The 23,500-nt window shown below is 46.0% G+C and overlaps 1 protein-coding gene across 2 annotated transcripts in view; it reads right to left on the bottom strand.

Annotated features, from left to right (window-relative positions):
- LOC110531229 (plexin-A2) overlaps positions 1-22,752 on the bottom strand; it is a 428,904-nt gene extending 406,152 nt beyond the window's left edge. The window contains exons 1-2 of one of the 2 annotated variants that reach the window (XM_090185036.1): positions 22,175-22,745; positions 16,485-16,557 (exon numbers count right to left, since the gene is read on the bottom strand). The gene's annotated coding sequence lies outside the window, so the exon portion shown is untranslated. Of the gene's footprint in view, positions 1-16,484; positions 16,558-22,174 lie in introns of both variants that reach the window. The other variant, XM_036988562.2, reaches the window with a different exon arrangement.
- Positions 22,753-23,500: the final 748 nt, after the last annotated feature.

The following is a 23,500-nucleotide window of genomic DNA, read 5'->3' as shown; positions in this document are numbered from 1 at the left end:
TCTTTATGCACTACTTTAGTACTTTCTCCTGCAGGAACACTGAGGACACATTAAGGCCTATTCATAGAGCCATTTGTCACACTCTGACCATTATTTGCGTTGTTTGTTTTTATGTTTTGTTTGGTCAGGGTGTGATATGAGTGGGCATTCTATGTTGCATGTTTAGTTAGTCTATTTCTATGTGTTTTGGCCTGATATGTTTCTCAATCAGTGGCAGGTGTTTGACGTTGTCTCTGATTGGGAACCATATATAGGTAGCCTGTTTTGTATTGTGATTCGTGGGTTATTGTCTATGGGATGTTGCATGTTAGCACTCAGTTTCTATAGCGGTCACGTTCGTCTGGTTAGTTTGTTTTGTTTGTTTAGTGTACTTCGTGTTTTTTCGTCAATCATTAAAGTATGTATTCACATCACGCTGCGCTTTGGTCCCCTCCATATGACGATCGTGACAGAATAACCCACCAACAATGGACCATGCAGCGTGGTAATGGCCAGCAGCAGCAGCGGCAAAGAACGCAGGACTCATGTACTTGGGAGGAGATTCTAGACGGCGAAGGACCCTGGGCACAGCCAGTGGAATATCGCCGCCCCAAAGCAGAGCTGGAGGCAGCGAAAGCAGAGAGGCGCCGGTATGAGGAGGCAGCACGACAGCACGGCTGAAAGCCAGAGAGGCAGCCCCAAAAATGTATTGGGGGGGGGCACAGGGAGAGTGTGGCAGAGTCAGGAGTCAGACCTGAGCCAACTCCTCTTGCTTACCATAAGGAGCCAAGGATGGAACCAGAGCCGGTCAGGACGGTATTGGAGGTGAGCGAAGCAGAGACAGTGAAGGAGTTAATGGGGAGATTGGAGGAGAGAGTTATGCGGGAGGTGCTGTGTTGGTGCCTGAGGCACGACATCCGCCCGGCGGAGCGTGTCGGGGATTTGATGTCACCTGGGTCAGCTCTCTATACTCTAAGGTGCGTGCTAGCTGTCTGGTGAAGACTGTTCTCCGAGCCGTGCTTACCATGGCGGCATTGTACTGGTCAGGCACTGTGTTATGCGCACGGTGTACCCAGTACACGTGCTTAGACCGGTGCGCTACATTCCAGCTCCCTGCATCTGCCGGGCTAGGGTGAGGATCCAGCCAGGGCGGATGGTGCCAGCCCTGCTCTCAAGATCTCCAGTACGCCTTCGCGGTCCGGTCTATCCGGTGCCACCTCCACGGACCAGCCCTCCGTTGGCAGCCCCCCGCACCAGGTTGTCTCTCCGTCTCATCCCTACAGGTGCTCCTGCCTGTCCAGCGCTGCCAGAGCCTTCCTCCTGCCCAGCGCCGCCAGAGTCTCCCGTCTGTCCTGAGCTGCCAGAGTCTCCCGTCTGTCCTGAGCTGCCAGAGTCTCCCGTCTGTCCTGAGTCGCCAGAGTCTCCCGTCTGTCCTGAGTCGCCAGAGTCTCCCGTCTGTCCTGAGCCGCCAGAGTCTCCCATCTGTCCTGAGCCGCCAGAGTCTCCCGTCTGTCCTGAGCCGCCAGAGCCTCCAGTCAGCCAGGGACCGCCAGAGCCGCCAGTCAGCCAAGATCCGCCAGTCAGCCAGGAGCCGTCAGAGCCGTCAGTAGGACTGGGCAGGACTGGGCAGGACTGGGTAGGACTGGGCAGGACTGGGCAAGACTGGGTAGGACTGGGTAGGACTGGGCAAGACTGGGTAGGACTGGGTAGGACTGGGTAGGACTGGGCAGGACTGGGTAGGACTGGGTAGAACTGGTGCACTCGCCTTCCTCTTCCGGCCTGTTCCATGTGAACAGGCTGTCATTGTAAATAGGAAATTGTTCTTAATTGACTCGCCTGGATAAATAAAGGTTAAATTAAATAAATTAAAAATCCCACCGGATGTCTGGCTGGCCAGCTGGTTGACTGACTGGTTGAATGGGTGACAGGCTGAGACCGGGTCAGGATGTCTAGTTGACTGACTGGTTGAATGGGTGACAGGCTGGGACTGGGTCAGGATGTCTGGTTGACTGACTGGTTGAATGGGTGACAGGCTGGGACTGGGTCAGGATGTCTGGTTGACTGACTGGTTGAATGGGTGACAGGCTGGGACTGGGTCAGGATGTCTGGTTGACTGACTGGTTGAATGGGTGACAGGCTGGGACTGGGTCAGGATGTCTGGTTGACTGACTGGTTGAATGGCTGGCTGGGACTGGGACAGGGTGCAGCTCTCTCTGTCCCTCTGCTACTGTCATGTTTATCATAACAATAAATCAGTTATTATACATTTAAAAAAGAGAGTGAATTACAGTCATACTGTGTGGAGAACATGTCTTCATAATGTAGAACTAGTCTGCCAGTTGGTGGCCTCAAACATGGACCAATGAAATTCCCACATGCACAGCAATTCTCAGAACACATTCATGACACATGTGATATTACAGTTCCCACTTGCAGGTGCGGAGAGGTGGTGTTGGATATCACAGTTCCACCTGCAGAGTAGGAAAGGTGTGGGGGTGTTGGATATCACAGTTCCACCTGCAGAGTAGGAAAGGGGTGGGGTGTTGGATACCACAGTTCCACCTGCAGAGTAGGAAAGGGATGGGGTGTTGGATACCACAGTTCCACCTGCAGAGTAGGAAAGGGGCTGGGGTGTTGGATACCACAGTTCCACCTGGAAAGGGGGTAGATGGTGGTGAGGAATACAGTGGGGGAATGTCACTGTGACCTACAAGAGCCCAGGTTTGAAACATAGTGTGTCACCACCTCAACAGAACAGTAGCGAAGTCCTGGCCGTGTTATTCACTTTGCCCTAGAGGCTGAGCTGAACGTAATACTGTGGAGGAGCAAAGGTGTCTGGGAATTATGACACCACCTGGGATGAAACACTGGGAAATAGAACAGGACCCTAATTGGGTGTTCCTCTAGTCCTGCAGAGACACAGGGACACAGGGAGAGAATTGTGCCACTGTATTGACCTATTGGAATCCCATTTCAGACATTGTTGAGGTGCTTTGACCACTGCAGGGTATTACAAGACCCTGCTGTGACTCTGTCTCTCCTTCTCTCCTCCTCATCAGTCATTACACCTGCTGCAACTCTGTGCCAGGGCCACGACCCTCTCCCTTTCTCTCTTGGTGAGGCTGAGCCACTCAAAGGACCCTGAACTAGGTGGGATGGTGAGGGTTAGAGAAGGGCTTCCAGAAGGACCCGGCTGACAGGGCGGATGAGTGTCTGTTTGTACCGGCCCCATTGTAAGAGGTGCGTAACTGGTGGCAGGGACGTCAGACGCAGGAGAGCAGAACTAGGTAATAGCCGGAGCAGTTTAATAGCAAAACCAACAGCATCAAGGATAACATGACATGGGTACAAAACACGTCAAGCACCAGTCAACATGTGCACAAGCACTTACAATAAACAATACCACACAAAGACATGGGGGAACAGAGGATAGGGGGCAGCATTTTCACGTTTGGATGAAAAGCGTATTTTTTTGTGAAGAATCAACAACAAGTGGGACACAATCATGAAGTGGAACGACATTTATTGGATATTTCAAACTTTTTTAACAAATCAAAAACTGAAAAATTGGGCGTGCAAAATTATTCAGCCCCTTTACTTTCAGTGCAGCAAACTCTCTCCAGAAGTTCAGTGAGGATCTCTGAATGATCCAATGTTGACCTAAATGACTAATGATGATAAATACAATCCACCTGTGTGTAATCAAGTCTCCGTATAAATGCACCTGCACTGTGATAGTCTCAGAGGTCCGTTAAAAGCGCAGAGAGCATCATGAAGAACAAGGAACACACCAGGCAGGTCCGAGATACTGTTGTCAAGAAGTTTAAAGGCGGATTTGGATACAAAAAGATTTCCCAAGCTTTAAACATCCCTAGGAGCACTGTGCAAGCGATAATATTGAAATGGAAGGAGTATCAGACCACTGCAAATCTACCAAGACCTGGCCGTCCCTCTAAACTTTCAGCTCATACAAGGAGAAGACTGATCAGAGATGCAGCCAAGAGGCCCATGATCACTCTGGATGAACTGCAGAGATCTACAGCTGAGGTGGGAGACTCTGTCCATAGGACAACAATCAGTCGTATATTGCACAAATCAGGCCTTTATGTAAGAGTGGCAAGAAGAAAGCCATTTCTTAAAGATATCCATAAAAAGTGTCGTTTAGAGTTTGCCACAAGCCACCTGGGAGACACACCAAACATGTGGAAGAAGGTGCTCTGGTCAGATGAAACCAAAATTGAACTTTTTGGCAACAATGCAAACCGTTATGTTTGGCGTAAAAGCAACACAGCTGAACACACCATCCCCAATGTCAAACATGGTGCTGGCAGCATCATGGTTTGGGCCTGCTTTTCTTCAGCAGGGACAGGGAAGATGGTTAAAATTGATGGGAAGATGGATGGAGCCAAATACAGGACCATTCTGGAAGAAAACCTGATGGAGTCTGCAAAAGACCTGAGACTGGGACGGAGATTTGTCTTCCAACAAGACAATGATCCAAAACATAAAGCAAAATCTACAATGGAATGGTTCAAAAATAAACATATCCAGGTGTTAGAATGGCCAAGTCAAAGTCCAGACCTGAATCCAATCGAGAATCTGTGGAAAGAACTGAAAACTGCTTTTCACAAATGCTCTCCATCCAACCTCACTGAGCTCGAGCTGTTTTGCAAGGAGGAATGGGAAAAAATGTCAGTCTCTCGATGTGCAAAACTGATAGAGACATACCCCAAGCGACTTACAGCTGTAATCACAGCAAAAGGTGGCGCTACAAAGTATTAACTTAAGGGGGCTGAATCATTTTGCACGCCCAATTTTTCAGTTTTTGATTTGTTAAAAAAGTTTGAAATATCCAATAAATGTCGTTCCACTTCATGATTGTGTCCCACTTGTTGTTGATTCTTCACAAAAAAATACAGTTTTATATCTTTATGTTTGAAGCCTGAAATGTGGCAAAAGGTCGCAAAGTTCAAGGGGGCCGAATACTTTCGCAAGGCACTGTATAGTGTAGCTCAAGGCTGGTAGAGAATAGGCTGGCTATAGGACCTTACTCTGGCTGTTGGGTGGCCTCAGGCCCAACTATAGTCACAGTATCGGCCTTCCCTTCCACTCCAGTGGGGTCTACCCTGTATATCGCCTCAGTAGGCAGACCCCATTAAGTAACAAGCCTAAATTAGCATATGTCTTAGCTGGAAGGGAAGGGAGAAAGGGGACTTCAGAGACAGAGAGAGGGAGAGAGAGAGAGAGAGAGAGAGAGAGAGAGAGAGAGATAGTGGAGGAGGAGGAATTAATGACTGGGCAATTTGGCCAAGTCACAGAATGAATCACTGCTACTTTACCTCATGTAAACTCTCTCTACTGGCTCTAACCACATATAGATGATGGTACAGAGGAGTGACTGGTGGGTCGACTCGACTCGTCACATACAGCATCCTCTAGTATTTTCCTCTCTGGAACGATCACACAAAGCCAGAGGGCTTACTGAAGCAGCCAAATGAAGCCTCCTCGCAAGGCAAACCATCCCCTCCATAGCCAACTGAGATATTTAACTGAAACCTAAGACAGTAGCCTAAGAAACTGTGGTAGACTAGAGGATGGTATGACTGCCTACATAAAAGTCATCACAAAACACACACAGCAGCCATGCAATACTAGTACCTACAGAACAGGCTCTAGCACTTCCTTCTGTGCTGCTATTGGCCAAACAGAACAGTGCTGAATGCCTGCCCTGTTACTCTACACAGGCACATCACAGAATCATACAACCACAGCAGAAAACTGCAATAACAGGAAAGAGAAGAGGCCAACAGAAATGGTCAGTTTCTTACAGTGGAGAAACCCCCCATTCAGCATTTCGGCAATTACACAAATATGAGCAATCAGCCCAGTGGAGCAGTCAGCCTAGTGGAGCAGTCAGCCCAATGGAGCAGTCAGCCCAGTGGAGCAGTCAGCCCAATGGAGCAGTCAGCCTAGTGGAGCAGCCAGCCCAGTGGAGCAGCCAGCCCAGTGGAGCAGTCAGCCTAGTGGAGCAGTCAGCCCAATGGAGCAGTCAGCCTAGTGGAGCAGCCAGCCCAGTGGAGCAGTCAGCCCAGTGCAGCAGTCAGCCTAGTGGAGCAGCCAGCCCAGTGAAGCAGTCAGCCTAGTGGAGCAGCCAGCCTAGTGGAGCAGCCAGCCCAGTGGAGCAGTCAGCCTAGTGGAGCAGCCAGCCTAGTGGAGCATTCAGCCCAGTGGGGCAGTCAGCCTAGTGGAGCAGTCAGCCTAGTGGAGCAGTCAGCCTAGTGGAGTAGCCAGCACAGTGGAGCAGTCAGCCCAGTGGAGCAGTCAGCCCAGTGGCGCAGTCAGCCCAGTGGAGCAGTCAGCCCAGTGGAGCAGTCAGCCTAGTGGAGCAGTCAGACCAGTGGAGCAGTCAGCCCAGTGGAGCAGTCAGCCTAGTAGAACACTCAGCCGTCAACAGAACCAGACTAACATGCAGCACGAGGCTAATTAGTAGTAGGGTGCTTCAGTTCCGTGTTTGCCTAGACTGCTAGTGAATGCTTACCAACCTAATTAGAGCAGTAAAAATACATATTTTTTCATACCCGTGGTATACGGTCTGAAATACCATGGCTGTCAGCCAATCAGCATTCAGGGCTCGAACCACCCAGTTTATTATGAAGTACGGTGCACGTGATTGCGGCGACACACACTTTATGCTAATAAGCCAATCCTGTCCCTCCTTCCTGTCCCGAGTTTCAGACCGACCTGTGGCTAGCAGCGTCAAAGTTTAGTAAAGAGAGAGGGGTTGGGTCTATTTACCTTGATGCAGTGCTACATGTTAACTTTGGGCAGACTGCATTAAGAGGATTTCACAACTGGAGTCCTCAGACAGAACAGCAGCAGACACAGCAACCCACCGAGGTGGGAAAGTTAACAAAGACACGGTGCCCTTTATCCCCTGCAAGGTGAGGAGGCAGATGTGTGTGTGTGTGTGCATGTGTGTGTGTGTGTGTGTGTATGTGTGTGTGTGTATGTGTGTGTGTGTTTGTGTACTATGAACCTATTCACACATTGATTGACACACTGGCCAACCGATGGCCACTCCCCTTTAACTGTTGCGGTATCTAAGTCCCTATGTGACAGAGCAGAACAGTCAGAAAACTGAGAGAGGTGTTTACTAGGTTGCATGGCCGTTTGGCAGCAAAAGAGATGGAGGAGAGGGAGGAGAGGGAGGAGGAAGAGAAGGAGGAGAGGGAGGAGGAAGAGAAGGAGGAGAGGGAGGAGGAAGAGAAGGAGGAGAGGGAGGAGGAAGAGAAGGAGGGGAGGAGAGGGAGGAGGAAGAGGAGGAGGGGAGGAGAGGGAGGAGAGGGAGGAGGAAGAGAAGGAGGAGAGGGAGGAGGAAGAGAAGGAGGGGAGGAGAGGGAGGAGGAAGAGGAGGAGGGGAGGAGAGGGAGGAGGAGAGGGAGGAGGAAGAGGAGGAGAGGGAGGAGGAGAGGGAGGAGGAAGAGGAGGAGTGTGACGAAAGCTGTAAGCTGTTAATTGTCAGCTTTGAAAGGACAGTGCAGAATTGTGTACACAAAAGAACACAGGGAATGAATGCTTAATTATCTCAATCAACAATGACATTGTCGGCCTCCCGGGTGGTGCAGTGGTTAAGGGCGCAGTACTACAGCGCCAGCTGTGCCATCAGAGTCCCTGGGCGCGCCCAGGCTCTGTCGTAACCAGCCGCGACCGGGAGGTCCGTGGGGCGACGCACAATTGGCCTAGCGTCGTCCGGGATAGGGAGGGATTGGTCGGTAGGGATCTCCTTGTCTCATCGCGCACCAGCGACTCCTGTGACGGGCCGGGCGCAGTGCGCGCTAGCCAAGGTTGCCAGGTGCACGGTGTAGACTCCGACACATTGGTGCGGCTGGCTTCCGGGTTGGCTGCGCGCTGTGTTAAGAAGCAGTACGGCTGGTTGGGTTGTGTATCGGAGGACGCATGACTTTCAGCCTTTGTCTCTCCCGAGCCCGTACGGGAGTTGTAGCAATGAGACAAGATAGTAGCTACAACAATTGGATACCATGAAATTGGGGAGAAAAAGGGGTAAAAAAATAAAAATACAAAAAAAATACAAAAAAATAAAATGACATTGTCAAGCATATTTTGCCTAATAGATAACAAAACCCTCTTCAGTGGAACATTGGCAATAAAATATTCAGAAGAAAGCAAACATCCATGTTGTTGTGTCGTTGTAAATTTGAATTATGATAATATCTATCTAACGTAGACAATGTTTTGTAATTGGATGCAAATTAATCTCACCTATTCACCTCTGTCATGTTAAACACAATGTTCTATTCCTTAAGTTAATGGGAAAATAAAAAGCAGTCTGTAGAGCAGAGCTGTAGCAGTTGGCCTGTAGAGGCAGCAGTCAGACAAGCATTACAACTATGTTCTTACAAGCTTCCCAAAGAAAAACACCTAAATCAACAGCAGCAGTACTTGGTCTCTCCCCTATTGGGTATTAAAACCAGAGAGGGAATACTAAGTACCTGGCACAAATGCCATCCTCTGGAAAAGGGCAATGCCAATGCCAGGCCCCGTATTCAACAAGCGTCTTAGAGTAGGAGTGCTGTGAATCAGCCCCCCCCCCCGTCTATTCAGTCTAATCTAAAAGGCAAAACTGATCATAAATCAGCACTCCTACTCCGAGACGCTTGCTGAATACAGGCCTTTGGCTAACACAGAAGAGATGAATGGCAGAGATCCCATCCACTCCTCCCCTTCTGTAAGTATCACGCTTAAAATGGCAACAGACCCCAAGTCCCAAACTGTTGCAGATTAAGACATGAGCAGATAGATATTCATTCACTGGTTTCAAGTACAAACCTACCCGGCCCCCTCCTCCTCCATTTCTCCCTCCCTCCCTCCCTCCCTCCCTGCTCTCCCTCCAGGCAAGCAACCCTCCTCTCCCTCCCTCCTCTCCCTCCAGGCAGGCAGTCCTCCTCTCCCTCCCTCCCTCCCTCCCTCCCTGCTCTCCCTCCAGGCAGGCAGCCCTCCTCTCCCTTCCTCCTATCCCTCCAGGCAGGCAGCCCTCCTCTCCCTCCCTCTTCTCTCTCCAGGCAGGCAGCCCTCCTCTCCCTCCCTCCTCTCCCTCCAGGCAGGCAGCCCTCCCTCCCTCCCTCCCTCCCTCCCTCCCTCCCTCCCTCCCTCCCTCCCTCCCTCCAGGCAGGCAGCCCTCCTCTCCCTACCTCCCTCCCTCCCTCCTCTCCCTCCTCTCCCTCCAGGCAGGCAGCCCTCCTCTCCCTCCCTCCCTCCCTCCTCTGCCTCCAGGCAGGCAGCTCTGTGCTCCAGAGCAGTCATATTTAATCAACATCTTCATGGACAACACAGAGGATCTCCTCAGCCGCCAGACTCAGCGCTGTCACACTACGCTGTCACACTACAGTGCAGCATAATTGTCTTAGATCCATTAATTCTCCCCGTCATTCTCCTTAAACGCTACAGAAAAGAAACACTGTTCCTTGACCCACATTGCTGTTGATCAGTGAATTATACATGATGTCACCATTTGATTCTTTTTTTGCACGTCGGTTGTAGTTTAAGACCTAGGAGGCGCTTATGTTTGTCATAATTGTGTCTCTTTCTGCGCGAAGATCCGTCTGTCATGTCTCCCATATCATTGCTTATGATAGACAGGGAGACTAGCGGTTGTTACAGTGGTGCACAGAGCGGACAGTTTCTCAGAGCGGAGAAGAAAGAGGAGTGGGAAAACTTAACCCAACTTCCAGCTAATGGATTCATCGTGATAAATTATCATGCTTGATAAGACAGGAACAAATTGCATAATTTTAAAAAGACGATAGTGATGTTTGTTTAGTTTATTACCCAAATCACAATAGCTATTTGCTTGATATTATTTGATGGGATGACTGACAAGAGAAAACAACATTTATTGTTGCTTGTTCCAATGCCACACAGCTGGGGGGGAATTCCAAAGATTTGTCCTGAAAGGTCAGGGGCAGGTCAAAATCAATAACAACAGCTTCTAGAAACACATTAAATCAAACCTTTACAGAGACAGCTATACATTCGGCTTCCATAAATCAAGTCTACTCTTCCCACATGCCTCAACCTACTCATAACACAATGTGACAAAATACCTTCTCAAAAAAAGCCCTTTCCACCCAGTCTCTGGTTCTCACTGCTCACCACATATACAGGACGTATGTAGGTCATAATATATACAGGTCATATGTAGGTCATATAGAGGTCATATACAGGTCACATAAAGGTCATATACAGGTCATATACCGGTTATATACAGGTAATATACTGTACAGGCCATATGTAGGTCAAATACCAGTCATATGCAGGTCATATGTAGGTCATATGTAGGTCATATACTGGTCAAATGTGGTTAAGAGTCATACATGTACAGTGCCTTCAGGAAGTATTCATACCCCTTGACTTATTCCAAATTTTTTGGTGTTACAGCCTGAATTCAAAATGTATTTTCATTTAAAAAAAATAGCACCCAATCACACACAATACCCCATAATGACTAAGTGAAAACAAGATTTTGTAAATGTTTCCTGAAAACAGAAATATCTAATTTACATAAGCTGTCCTGCTGAAAGGTGAATTCATCTCCCAGTGTCTGTTGGAAAGCAGACTGAACCAGGTTTTCCTCTAGGATTTTGCCTGTGCTTAGTTCTTAGCTCACTAGTCCTTGCCAATGACAAGCATACCCATAACATGATGCAGCCACCTCCATGCTTAAAATATTTTGAGTGGTACTCTGATTGTGTTTGGATTTGCCACAAACATAACGTTCTGTATTCAGGACATAAAGGTAATTTCTTTGTAGTTTTACTTTAGTGCCTTATTGCAAACAGGAGGCATGTTTTGGAATATTTTTTATCATGTACAGGTATCCTTCTTTTCACTCTGTCATCTAGGTAGGTATTGTGGAGTAACTACAATGTTGTCCATCCTCTGTTTTCTCCTATCACAGATCACACATTAAACTCAGTAACTGTTTATATATATTTTTTTCTTTAAATTAATTTTTATTTTACCCCTTTTTCTCCCCAATGCTGTGGTATCCAATTGGTAGTTACAGTCTTGTCTCATCGCTGCAACTCCCATACGGACTCGGGAGAGGCCAAGGTGCATCCTCCGAAACATAAACAACCAAGCCGCACTGCTTCTTGACACAATGCCCACTTAACCCAGAAGTCAGCCACACCAATGTGTCGGAGGAAACACCTGGCAACTGTGTCAGCATGCAATGCACCCGGCACGGGAGTCGCTAGCGCGCGATGGGACAAGGACATCGATGCCGGCCAAACCCTCCCCTAACCCGGACGACGCTGGGCCAATTGTATGGGTCTCCCGATCACAGCCGGCTGCGACAGAGCCTGGACTCGAACCCAGAATATCTAGTGGCACAGCTAGTACTACGATGCAGTGTCTTAGACCACTACACCACTCGGGAGGCCTCTCAGTAACGGTTTTAAAGTCACCACTGGCCTCATGAGGCAATCCCTGAGCTGTTTCCTTCCTTTCCGGTAACTGAGTTAGGAAGGACACCTGTATCTTTGTAGTGACTGGGTGTATTGGTACATCATCAAAGTGTAATTAATAACTTCATCATGCTCAAAGGGATATTCAATGTCTGATTTGTTTTTTTACCCATCTACCAATAGGTGCCCTTCTTTGCGAGACATTGAAAAATCTCCCTGGTCTTTGTGGTTGGATCTGTTTGAAATTCACTGCTTGACTGAGGGACCTTACAGATAATGTCACACAGTCCATGCAACTTATTATGTGACTTGTTAAGCACATTTATTAATTAAGCTTGAATACTTATTGTCTCGAAACATTTCAACTTTTCATTTTTAATACATTTGTATTTTTTTTATCTAAAAACATAATTCCACATTGACATTATGTGATATTGTGTGTAAGCCAGTGAACAAAATCCATTTTAAATACAGGCTGTAACACAACAAAATGTGCAAAAAGTCAAGGGGTGTGAATACTTTCTTAAGGCACTGTATGCATCAACATACTGTAACTAGCCAACCCGAGGGAGACTGAATTAATTTCCCTTGGCCTGAACACTCTGTGTCCTTCTGGGCCAAAATAAAGAGTCTGGCTGGTACATTAATGGGAGGGAACAAGCCTTATCCATGCTCTTAAAAACACATTTCCCGACTCCAGACTCCCAAATACCTTTCCCGTTCCTTCAGACTGTTGTGGCATGACCCAGTGTTGAAGGCCTAAGAATGGACCCTCCATGTTTTTAAAGGAGTGTGTCCAATCCTCCTGGCATGTCAGTAGCTTGCCTGCCCAAAGCGGACTTACACACAAACCCAACCATACAGGGAGAAGGATAGCCAAGATAGGATGGATGGGTTTTCAGTCTGAAGTTGGAGTTTAGAGGTCTTTTATCATCGCTTTGGTTGGATTTGTTTTGGTCGGCAGAGGAAAGAGGCAGTTTTATTTGGAAAGGGTTTCTGCTTTGAGGTATTCTGTTCACTATCTTTTCCCAGGAATGAGTTTGGGAGCTTTATCTCCTCTGGTTTTCCCAGCTGAAGGCAAAGGATGAGTTAAGGTGTCTCCTATGGGGAAGAGGAGCTATTCATACAGATAAGGCCCTGGCTGACTTGAGAATTGTCACAAAGCAGACAGACATACATGTCACGGAGCTCCAGAGAACCAGCCTTCCAGCACTACAGGACCAGGCAAGGGCAACAGAATACTCATCCCCATAACACTGTTCCTTCCTCGCTCTTCTGACTAAGCATTGCGTAACAATTTTTTAGATAACGCAAATCAGTGGAGGCTGGTGAAGGGAGGATGGCTCATTTGGCACTGATGGAAATGGATAAATTGTAAGAATTGTATGCTACATTTCCAAGTGAGGAAGAATAAAGCCTAAGTCAATATAGTGTGAAGCAGCAAATTACACATATCTTTTTGAACTGGATGAAGAAGAGCTAATGGAGAGCAGTAATACACTGCTGCTTCAGGTTGGAATTGGACCGCAGTCCGAGCAGTGGAGTAGAGACAAAGCTGCCGTTGGCTCAGAACTCTTTCTCACAGCACATGAGCAGACTAGACTGGCCAATGCAATGCTGCTTGCCATGCCCCCATCATGAGTGGTAACCATGGTGACGGTGACAGGGCCAGGCAGGGCGTCCATCCGCATCACCAGGGGGCGTTGTGGACTCTGTCAGCATGTGGCACATTGGCGTTCTTTACCTTATCTGCCATTGTGCCCAGCGCCCTGTTCCCCTAAAACACCCCCACATACACAGGCGCACACTGGTTCTCTCCCAAAATAGCACACTATTCCCTATTTAGTGCACTACTTTTGACCAGAACCCTATGTACCCTGTCAAAAGTAGTCCACTACATAGGGAATATGGAGCCATTTGGGACGCATACACTCTCACACTGTCGTCTGCCTGCTACTGACAGCTGCCCTTGGTGTCTGTGCTGTGCTCAGCCCCCTCCCTCCCTCCCTCCATCTCTGCCTGCATGGCTCTCGTCCGCTCTCTCCCTTTTGTTGCTCACTTATTGTCAACTTCCACACTAAACAAAACATCCTCCCATGACACAAGCTAATTGATTATTGATGCTTCCAGGCCTAAACTGACTTATATTCAACCAAGACTGAAAGGGAAAATTCAGAGACCGAGACAATGCATTCAGTGAAAAAGTCAAAGCATTTGAATGTAAAGCTTGAGCCTCAAGGTCTTTTCCCCCCGTTTCCAATGCTTTGATTAGGCTGTTGTGCTGCCTCGGGAACAGTCTCGTCTCGGCACAACAAATAGTGGGGTCTTGAGGTGGAGAAACAGCCTGAGGGTTTTGTTCTGGCAACACAAACAACCCAAATGTCAATTTCAGCCCCTTCTTGAATAATCAAAACAACCCTCATAGCTATGAGGTAATGCTTGGCTTGCTACTGGGTCTGACAGGCTGCCTGTGACTTACAGCAAGTGTGAAGTTCACTGACAAACAAACAGGCAGACTTGTTATTCCGCAGGTCCTGGTTCCATGATTGCTGTTCTTATCTCCGGCAACAGGGTAACTTTGTTACAGCAGGTAAAATATAGCATGGCTTGTGACAGGAGGGATCAGATAAACAGTGAGACTGGGTCTGGGCAGAGACATGTGGACATGGTGGTGAATGCCTAAAGGGCCTGTTCTGTGACTGAGAAAGAGAGCGAGAGGCTGACTGATGTATCGAGTGCGGCGGACAGATTGAGGCACTAAAGAACGGCTGAGGCGAGAGATCCTGTCCCATGGAAATGTGTCATGAAGGCAATTCCATGAGTATCTCAATAAAAGGTTCTCAAAACCTGGGCCCTGGAGAGAGAGCTGCAATGGGCCCAGCACCCCCAGCAAATTCCTTCAAGGCTGCACCAATGGTGCTTTATGAGGGTGTTACACTTTCCAAACACGCTGCTCTAACACGCTCCACTAAGTTACCTTTCTTTTCCTCCCCTTTTTATTTAATCTTTATTTAACCAGGCAAGTCCATTAAGAACAAATGCTTATTTTCAATGACGGCCTAGGAACAGTGGGTTAACTGCCTGTTCAGGGGCAGAACGACATATTTGTACCATGTCAGCTCAGGGGTTTGAACTTGCAACCTTTCGGTTATTAGTCCAACGCTCTAACCACTAGGCTACCCTGCCACCCCTACTTTCATTTACTGTCCATTTCTCCATCTGTTGGATTCAGTAGTTGGACAAAAGGCTTTGTTTCAGCTAGCTGGCAGGCCTTTGGGACTGGTAGAGGAGAGGGCACACTGGAGTTCAGCATTAGCCTCATTGCCGTCAATAGCCAGGGGGATGCATGGTGAGGTCTGGGGTTTGGACCCGTTTTTAAAAAGAATGCTGATCTTGGACCAGGTCTCCCCTGTCAATGTTGTCTTATTCATTATGATCTAAAAGGCTAAACTTATCCTAAATCAGCACTCATCGGGAGTCTTACTTTGATAGTCTTTATGAATAAGGGCCCTGGACACTTTATCCTGCCAGAAAGAGGTAGGACATTAACGGTTCCCCCCTCAGCTTGGCCCTCTGAGGAGCGAGAGAGACAGACTGGTTGGAGTCTGCTGCTCAACTGCTCTGTCTGGGGGGTCCAACTCTCCGGCCCTCCAACCTCCCACTGCAGGGCCTCTGCCAGCAGCACTGGAACAGACATGGGGAAACAACCTCTCTCATCTAGGGCTGGGCGATATGGCCAAAATATCATATCATTGCATTTTTCAAATTTTGACTTTATGACGGTATTTTATGTTTTTGATTAATAAAAGTTCTACATTTTCTTTATGAGTAGTGGGTGACCCTAGAGTGGCAACACTTATATTCTAAATTATTTCAATGGGTCTTTCTCCATTCTGATTGGTTTATACTGTTCAATTCAACATCAACCTAAAATAATTTCCTGAATTTCCATCAATTTCTGCACTCATTTTTGCACACACTGTATATTTATTTTTTCTATTGTGTTATTGACTGTACGTTTGTTTATTCCATGTGTAACTCTGTGTTGTTGTTTGTGTCGCACTGCTTCACTTTATATTGGTCAGGTCGCAGTTGTAAGTGGGCACTTTAAATATAGTGTTGTTTGACATGACAACGAATGAAAATGCCATGGATGAGTTATTCTGACAGGGTAGGAACCAAAGTGATGTTCCGCGTTTCCTAGGGGACCCTATAATCTTTGGCTACATTACGTTTTTATTCATATAGTCAACATATTCATGCTTTGCCTATTCCTCTGTGATTTAGAAGATACTGTTGCACAGACAACATGCTGATTATTAGCTAACTACGTTTGCTCTGACTCAGTACTTTTATTAGCTAGCCAGCTAACTAGTGATTAGCATTAGTGGCTAACACAATTTAGCTTAACTTGCTAAGAAAATACAAACTAGCTGTTTGCTGATATAAGAAACACTAACTAATATTGTAATTATAAAACACTTGTGGATTTATATTAAGATCAAAGTGGAAACATGATTGTAGCATGTGCTGCATTGTTTGAGTTTATTTTATTTTTACAGGGACAGTGCACATTAATCAACGTTTCAGTAAAAGTGCCGGTTTTAGCCTGCCAGGTCATTTTCAACCGCAGTCCCTGGGCAGGTTATTAAAAACAATTACAATATAGACAATAGCAACATAGGACAAGCAAGACATTGACCATGCAGACTGTATGAAAGTGTCTCTTGGTCAAGCAACAACAAATGCGCTCCTTGAGTGACGGGGTGGGACCAGGTCTGTGTGGAAAGCGGCGTGCAGAGAGCGAGACCGTGAAGAGGGATGACTCAAGTAGTGGAGTGAACTATCAAAATGAACGTTACACACGGTGTATCACCGTTATACCATTATAGGAGGTAAAGTAAAAACCCAAACCGCTCCGTGCATCAATACCGGTATATAGTAAAACACAGTATACCGCCCAGCCCTACTCTCAACACAATATCCCACACACAGCAGTTAAAAAGGAAAAGCACCCACCTCGGACTCCCAGGCTCTATGATTTCAGAAGAGGTACTTGCGGTCTTTGGAGTCTTCTGGTGCATTATAGTTTCTGTGAATGTATTGGAAAATGTCATGCAGAGCAGTCACATTGATTTTCACTCCATGTGCTATGTGTTGCTCATACCGACTCCAGCTGCTATTTACCAATGTAGAGGCCTGTAGCCATCAACCTAAACTGGTCTCAACGATTCAGTAAGTCACTAAAGGCTACGCACACAACCACTCAACATGATGGAAACTACCACAGCATGACTAAGTCTTTCAGGGTAGCCCTGGCTATAGTGACATAAAGAAGCACTTTTCAAATGCATTACATAATGAGATGTGCAAGGTTCAGTTCATTCCGCACATATCTGTGACTAGGCTGATGGATGAGTAGAACCCTTAGCCTCCCCCTCTTCCTAAATCAAGGCTATGAAAAGTATCGGAACTCCCCCACATTGATGCAACATATCTGGGCACTGCTGCTGGCTACTGTCTACTCCTCTAAGTCCTCTGGGATAATTATGACTAACAGAAGCATAGCTATCTCTAAATAAGGTGGGCTGGACATGATGCTTAAAGAAGCTGCCTAACAGGCAGATAATAAAAGCCTGTTGTTTGCAGGGTTGAGAGAGACTGAAAGCTCAGAGAACTCAGTGATATGGTTGAGGAAACTGTCTTGGGTGAGGAGACAGCCTTTAAACAGCATGAGGAGAGAGATAGTTCTGCTTAACACCATACAACAACCACTTTCCAACTAAACACTCTCCCTGGCTACACTCAACTTGATCAATGTCACAGATGTTATAAGTCTCTCTTATGTCAATCTTCACATGGATACACCTTCCCTCTCTATCACACACCCACACACATGCATGCACGCATGTACACCAAGGCATGAGTGGAGCGTGTGTAGGTCAGAGTTAGAGATCTCTGTTGTGACAGCTGGACAGTTGACAGGTTCCGATTAAACATTGCAGTGAGGGGGAGACCAATTGAACTGAACAAACAAATATGGTGAGTAGCCTACACTCAAGCAGATCATGTGGAGACCTAGATCTGCAAGGAACAAGTGAACACACAGCAGCCAGCCTGCAAGGCATTGGAGTGCCTGTATAGGCAAGTGTGTGTGTGTGTGTGTGTGTGTGTGTGTGTGTGTGTGTGTGTGTGTGTGTGTGTGTGTGTGTGTGTGTGTGTGTGTGAGGGGGGGGGGGGGTCTTTAAGGGGGAGCCTATTCCAGAATATCCAACCACTGAACATGTTTAGACTGTTCACTCGTTAAGAAATATGTCAAGGATTCCGCCTGCATGCATAGTGACTTGTCAAAATCTCTCAATCTAAACATGGGATGATGAGCCTGGCTACCTGGTAGAGGGAGCCCAGCCAATAGAGGAGAAGAGAAGCCAGTGTGCACTGCATGCTGGTGACACTCACACAGCACATACAACAGCACAGAGCAGGCTATCTGTGCATGCACCTCTGTCACCACCACCACTATCCTACTCACTTGGTACTAAGTACAAACACCAATATGTATTATTAGGCTCTAAAGGCCTGACTGCTGATGGTATTGAGGAGATGCAGAGCAGGCTCTGTTCAGATCTTGCTCTGGTCTGCTTGATAGCTGCTGAAGTCTAAAGAGTTGTGGTTGGGGTCGACAGGGGACGCTCTTGAGCCGTCGTGCCATCCTGAGGAAGAGTCTTATCATCACAAGAAAGGAGACTTGGGGAACAGGGGCCAGGGTATACGTTCTACACTACATACGTGACGCTGTTCAGTGGTCTGCAGCTTTTGAATAGAGAGGAGAAAACTGCTACCTTGCTATCAGGCAGAATGGAAAAACTCAACATAACTGAGATACCGGTCATCTAAAAAGAGCACAGTACTTAATCAACATAGCGTTCGTACTCCATGTGTGTACTACCAGAATGCTTTCAGGGAGTCCATTGAGATGCATCATTTACCCTTTCTAAAATAAAGCTGTTGAAAGTGGTGAACAAACCATCCTTAATCACATAAGACCTCCCGATTACCCTGCAGGAAAAAGACATGTACTAAACTGGCAAAAGCAAATCAATAGCACTGAGATTCTTCCTGTCCTGACAGCTGAATAAAATCCAATCAAAATGCTAGAACACATGTTGAGAGAAAGGGGAATGGAGAGATGGAGAGGCAATGGCAGTGCACGATCAACCAGCCAGCCAACCAGTTTGATGTGAATTTCTCCAATGGAGGTCATTTCTCTGAGCTTCATGTAGTTAACCTTATTGATTAAAGAATGTGTGATGTTGAGGTTCTCAACATCTATGCTTGCACTGCTCCTCTTCAAAGAGATCTCTTGATGTGCTACATTGAGCAGAATGGCAATGCAATTTACTGTGTTCTTGTAGCTCGCATAAAGAGATTATCTAGATATCATGTATTTCATGTACACTTGATTCCAGAAAACGGGGATCATGTCTGACTAAATCTGTGTCTTAAAATAATACAGTCATAAGGTGAGTGCCTCACTGCCCAAACACACTGGTAATGTTATAACTGGTAGAGTCCCACTACACAAACACACTGGTAATGTTATAACTGGTAGTGTCCCACTACACAAACACACTGGTAATGTTATAACTGGTAGTGCCCCACTCCACAAACACACTGGTAATGTTATAACTGGTAGTGTCCCACTGCCCAAACACACTGGTAATGTTATAACTGGTAGTGCCCCACTGCCCAAATACACTGGTAATGTTATAACTGGTAGTGTCCCACTACACAAACACACTGGTAATGTTATAACTGGTAGTGTCCCACTGCCCAAACACACTGATAATGTTATAACTGGTAGTGTCCCACTACACAAACACACTGGCAATGTTATAACTGGCAGTGTCCCACTACACAAACACACTGGTAATGTTATAACTGGTAGTGCCCCACTACACAAACACACTGGTAATGTTATAACTGGTAGTGTCCCACTACACAAACACACTGGTAATGTTATAACTGGTAGTGTCCCACTACACAAACACACTGGTAATGTAATAACTGGTAGTGCCCCACTCCACAAACACACTGGTAATGTTATAACTGGTAGTGCCCCACTGCCCAAACACACTGGTAATGTTATAACTGGTAGTGCCCCACTGCCCAAACACACTGGTAAATGTTATAACTGGTAGTGCCCCACTACACAAACACACTGGTAATGTTATAACTGGTAGTGCCCCACTGCCCAAACACACGGGTAATGTTATAACTGGTAGTGCCCCACTACACAAACACACTGGTAATGTTATAACTGGTAGTGCCCCACTGCCCAAACACACTGGTAATGTTATAACTGGTAGTGCCCCACTGCCCAAACACACTGGTAATGTTATAACTGGTAGTGTCCCACTACACAAACACACTGGTAATGTTATAACTGGTAGTGCCCCACTGCCCAAACACACTGGTAATGTTATAACTGGTAGTGCCCCACTACACAAACACACTGGTAATGTTATAACTGGCAGTGTCCCACTGCCCAAACACACTGGTAATGTTATAACTGGTAGTGCCCCACTACACAAACACACTGGTAATGTTATAACTGGTAGTGCCCCACTGCCCAAACACACTGGTAATGTTATAACTGGTAGTGTCCCACTGCCCAAACACACTGGTAATGTTATAACTGGTAGTGCCCCACTGCCCAAATACACTGGTAATGTTATAACTGGCAGTGCTCACTGCCCAAATACACTGGTAATGTTATAACCGGTAATGGCCCACTGCCCAAACACACTGGTAATGTTATAACTGGTAATGCCCCACTGCCCAAACACACTGGTAATGTTATAACCGGTAATGCCCCACTGCCCAAACACACTGGTAATGTTATAACCGGTAATGCCCCACTGCCCAAACACACTGGTAATTCTATAACCCCGAGTTTTCCAAACTCGGTCCTCGGGCCAAAGAGGGGTGCACGTTTTGGTTTTGGCCAATCACAACACATGATTTAAATAATCAATTAATCAACTAAGCATTGATCATTTGAATCAGCTGTGTAGTGTTAGGGGGAAGAATAAAAAATCAGCACCCCTTGGGGTCCCAGGGACCGAGTTTGGGAAACGCTGCTATTACCATTCCAGGCTATCAGTGCCTGTGCTTCTCTTCAGATTGGAGTTAATTAGGTGAATATAATGAGCATGTGATAATCAGACCAAGGCTGAGTTTAGTGGTTTGTTCTTCCAGGGATGCAATGTCCACCCTTGTGGCTGTTCCTGGGGTCAAACTGCTGTTTCGCTTTGAAATTGATAATTAAAATAATTATGTGAGTAGGTCACGCTTTAGATATACAAAAACTGATTTTACCAAGAAGAAACAATGTTTGATTGCATGGTCACAACGATTAATATGCTCTCCGTCAGTCATAGGCAGATGCAAGTTATTGTCATGCAAATGTAAGGCAATTTTTCTCCCTAAGATAACATTTATTTTCCTTTAGAGTCACTGTCATGAGCGCTTTCTCGGGCGCTGTGTGTGTGTGACGGAAAATGAAGATTTGTGAGTGCATCTGCTGGTCCAGAGCTTCGACAGATGAGTAGTCTAGATTCTAGCTGCTTTCAAGGCTTGGGGAAAACGGCGACATTGTAATCGGAACCTTTATCATATATCAACAGCGTTATAGACTATTAACAAGTTAGAAGGATGGATGAAAGAGTAGACTAATCGGTGTCGGACAGTACATTTAAAATCGTTATTCCAATCCCCTGACCCGGGTAATGCAGTAAAGAACAGAAACAAGTTACATGGTGCAAAATAATCACATTTGTTCTCACGTGTTGGATCGCATTTATGAGACACAAGGCTTAAAATAGGCACTACAATCTGTCTGTCCACTATAATGGACATTTTTATATTCACTCTGTGGAGCACTGCTCTAACTTGCCCCTAATAGCAGGTTCACAGTCAAGGTCAGCATGGCGAGCTGATGCTGGGGGAATCATTAGCTATAGATACTGGTCTGTTGATTATTGGAAGTAATTGAAAATACGTTGGGATGATAGTCAGTTAAAAATAACGGATAACTGATTTAATACTGCAGCTTAATAGAGGTCTTATAACATCAACCCAGAACAATGCAATATGAATATTTTAGGATTGTCTGGATATCAAACTCAATCAAATTAGTTTAATGAGCGGATGACAGCTGCATTATGATTAAAGGTTGACCGTGTGGTCATAGAGTGGATGGTAAAGCCCAGAGCCATACATATGACTCTGGAAAAGCCCAAAACCTGGCTGAAAGGAGCTATGCGTAATTGTGGTTTTACGCACGAGTCTATAAGCTGTACAACCCGTATGCCTACATTTGTCTACACGTTCATTGAAAAGTAACAGGTACCATTGGAAAAATAACAACACTGAAATTAATCCAATCTATTTTTGGGGCATTTTTTCATTCAGCTTAATATCCCACAACCTTGTAATAACCAGCCGTATTATTATCTACATCCTTATTGTGGCAGACTAGGCTACAGTTAATAATTTAGCAGAAGTGTCAAGGCAAAAGACTCAAAATTGTGCTGGTAGCCATCATCAGCATCGACATCGAAATGTAAAACCAAACTGATAATAAATTGATTTATGTCTAGGTAGATTTTTTTTTTAAATAACATAGGCTAAACGTTATCACTCACCTTTCGGTTTCAATGGGAGCTGCTGCTGATATTTTAATTCTGATCACACAAGCTGTGACGGTCTTCTCTTCGTTGAGGTGATGGAGTATTCTACTTACATCCACGGAAAATTCTACGAGTACCACGAGAAAGTCTGACGCCGCGTTCATCAAACAATTTAGAGTACTCCTATTTACTCCCAATTCCTATAAATTGTCGCATACCCAATGCCCCCTCATTTATATCCTAAAATCCCTAAAAGCCGATTCTAGGTTTCACACGGCTAATATTAGGTAAAACCACAATAACGAATCTATGCTGAAAATTCAGCGCGCTCAACTTCGGTTGACCATCAATTTATTCAAATGGTAATTCACATGAGCATGCCTATGATACAGCGAATTCCTTTAGTTTACAGGGTAATGTCCTGTACTATGAATTCGGCTGTAGCCTCACTTGCCATCGGCGGGTAGGCTATCTTCGGTTTGCGTAGCAACCTTGCAGCACAAATTCACACACGCTTTCTCACAGGGCTGTGTTAGACTGGCATGGAAAGCTGCGGCGCACCCCGCCAGTGTACAGTACAGCTAGCAAACCACAGCGTTTAAACCCGGCCCCCTGTACACTTCGGCAGCACGGACTCATTTGCATGGTGCATGTGTTAACTGTTTCAGTGCGGTGCCTCCGAAAAGTTGCTTGGCCATATGCTCTGCTCAGTGTCATTTGCGGCAATCATAACAGCCTCCAGTAAAAGTAGGAAGATAGTGTAGAGAACACAATAAAGTAATTATCTTTTGGGATAAATACTTTCCTTTTCCTCTGATTTCATCTCATTTATAGGCTATGGGAAAATATAATTGTATTATTGATTACCAAGGAATGAAAGGTCACCATAAAGTGGGTACAAATCTTTAAACGCTTTTAATATAAGAAAGTATTTAAGATGTTTCAGTAACATTGGTCTAGCCTACCTGATGTTTCAGTTACATTGGTCTAGCCTACCTGATGTTTCAGTTTAAGATGTTTCAGTTACATTGGTCTAGCCTACCTGCATTGAAGACGTTTTTAAGCTATATTTGATGTATTGAAATAGAGATCATTGTATTAAAAGTATTAATATAGTAAAAAAAGTATGAATATTATTAATATAATCGAATGTAATCCAAACATATAATAAGCCTCTTAGTCTTACACCCATTCTACAATACCGTTAGGCCAGTTCTGGTGCGCATTGGGATTTAAGAAGTCTCAACAATGAAGGATACTTTGAGGGGAGATGCTGGTGCCAATTCTGTTAGAGTACTGCCACCTATAGGCATAACACGGAGCTACTACCTAGTAATAAAT

Source organism: Oncorhynchus mykiss, chromosome 9, assembly GCF_057628025.1.
Source record: "Oncorhynchus mykiss isolate SJ-2025 chromosome 9, ASM5762802v1, whole genome shotgun sequence".
NCBI classification, from domain to species: Eukaryota; Metazoa; Chordata; class Actinopteri; order Salmoniformes; family Salmonidae; genus Oncorhynchus; species Oncorhynchus mykiss.
The sequence above is the reverse complement of the archived record's forward strand: the minus strand, read 5'-3'. Positions and strand labels throughout refer to the sequence as shown.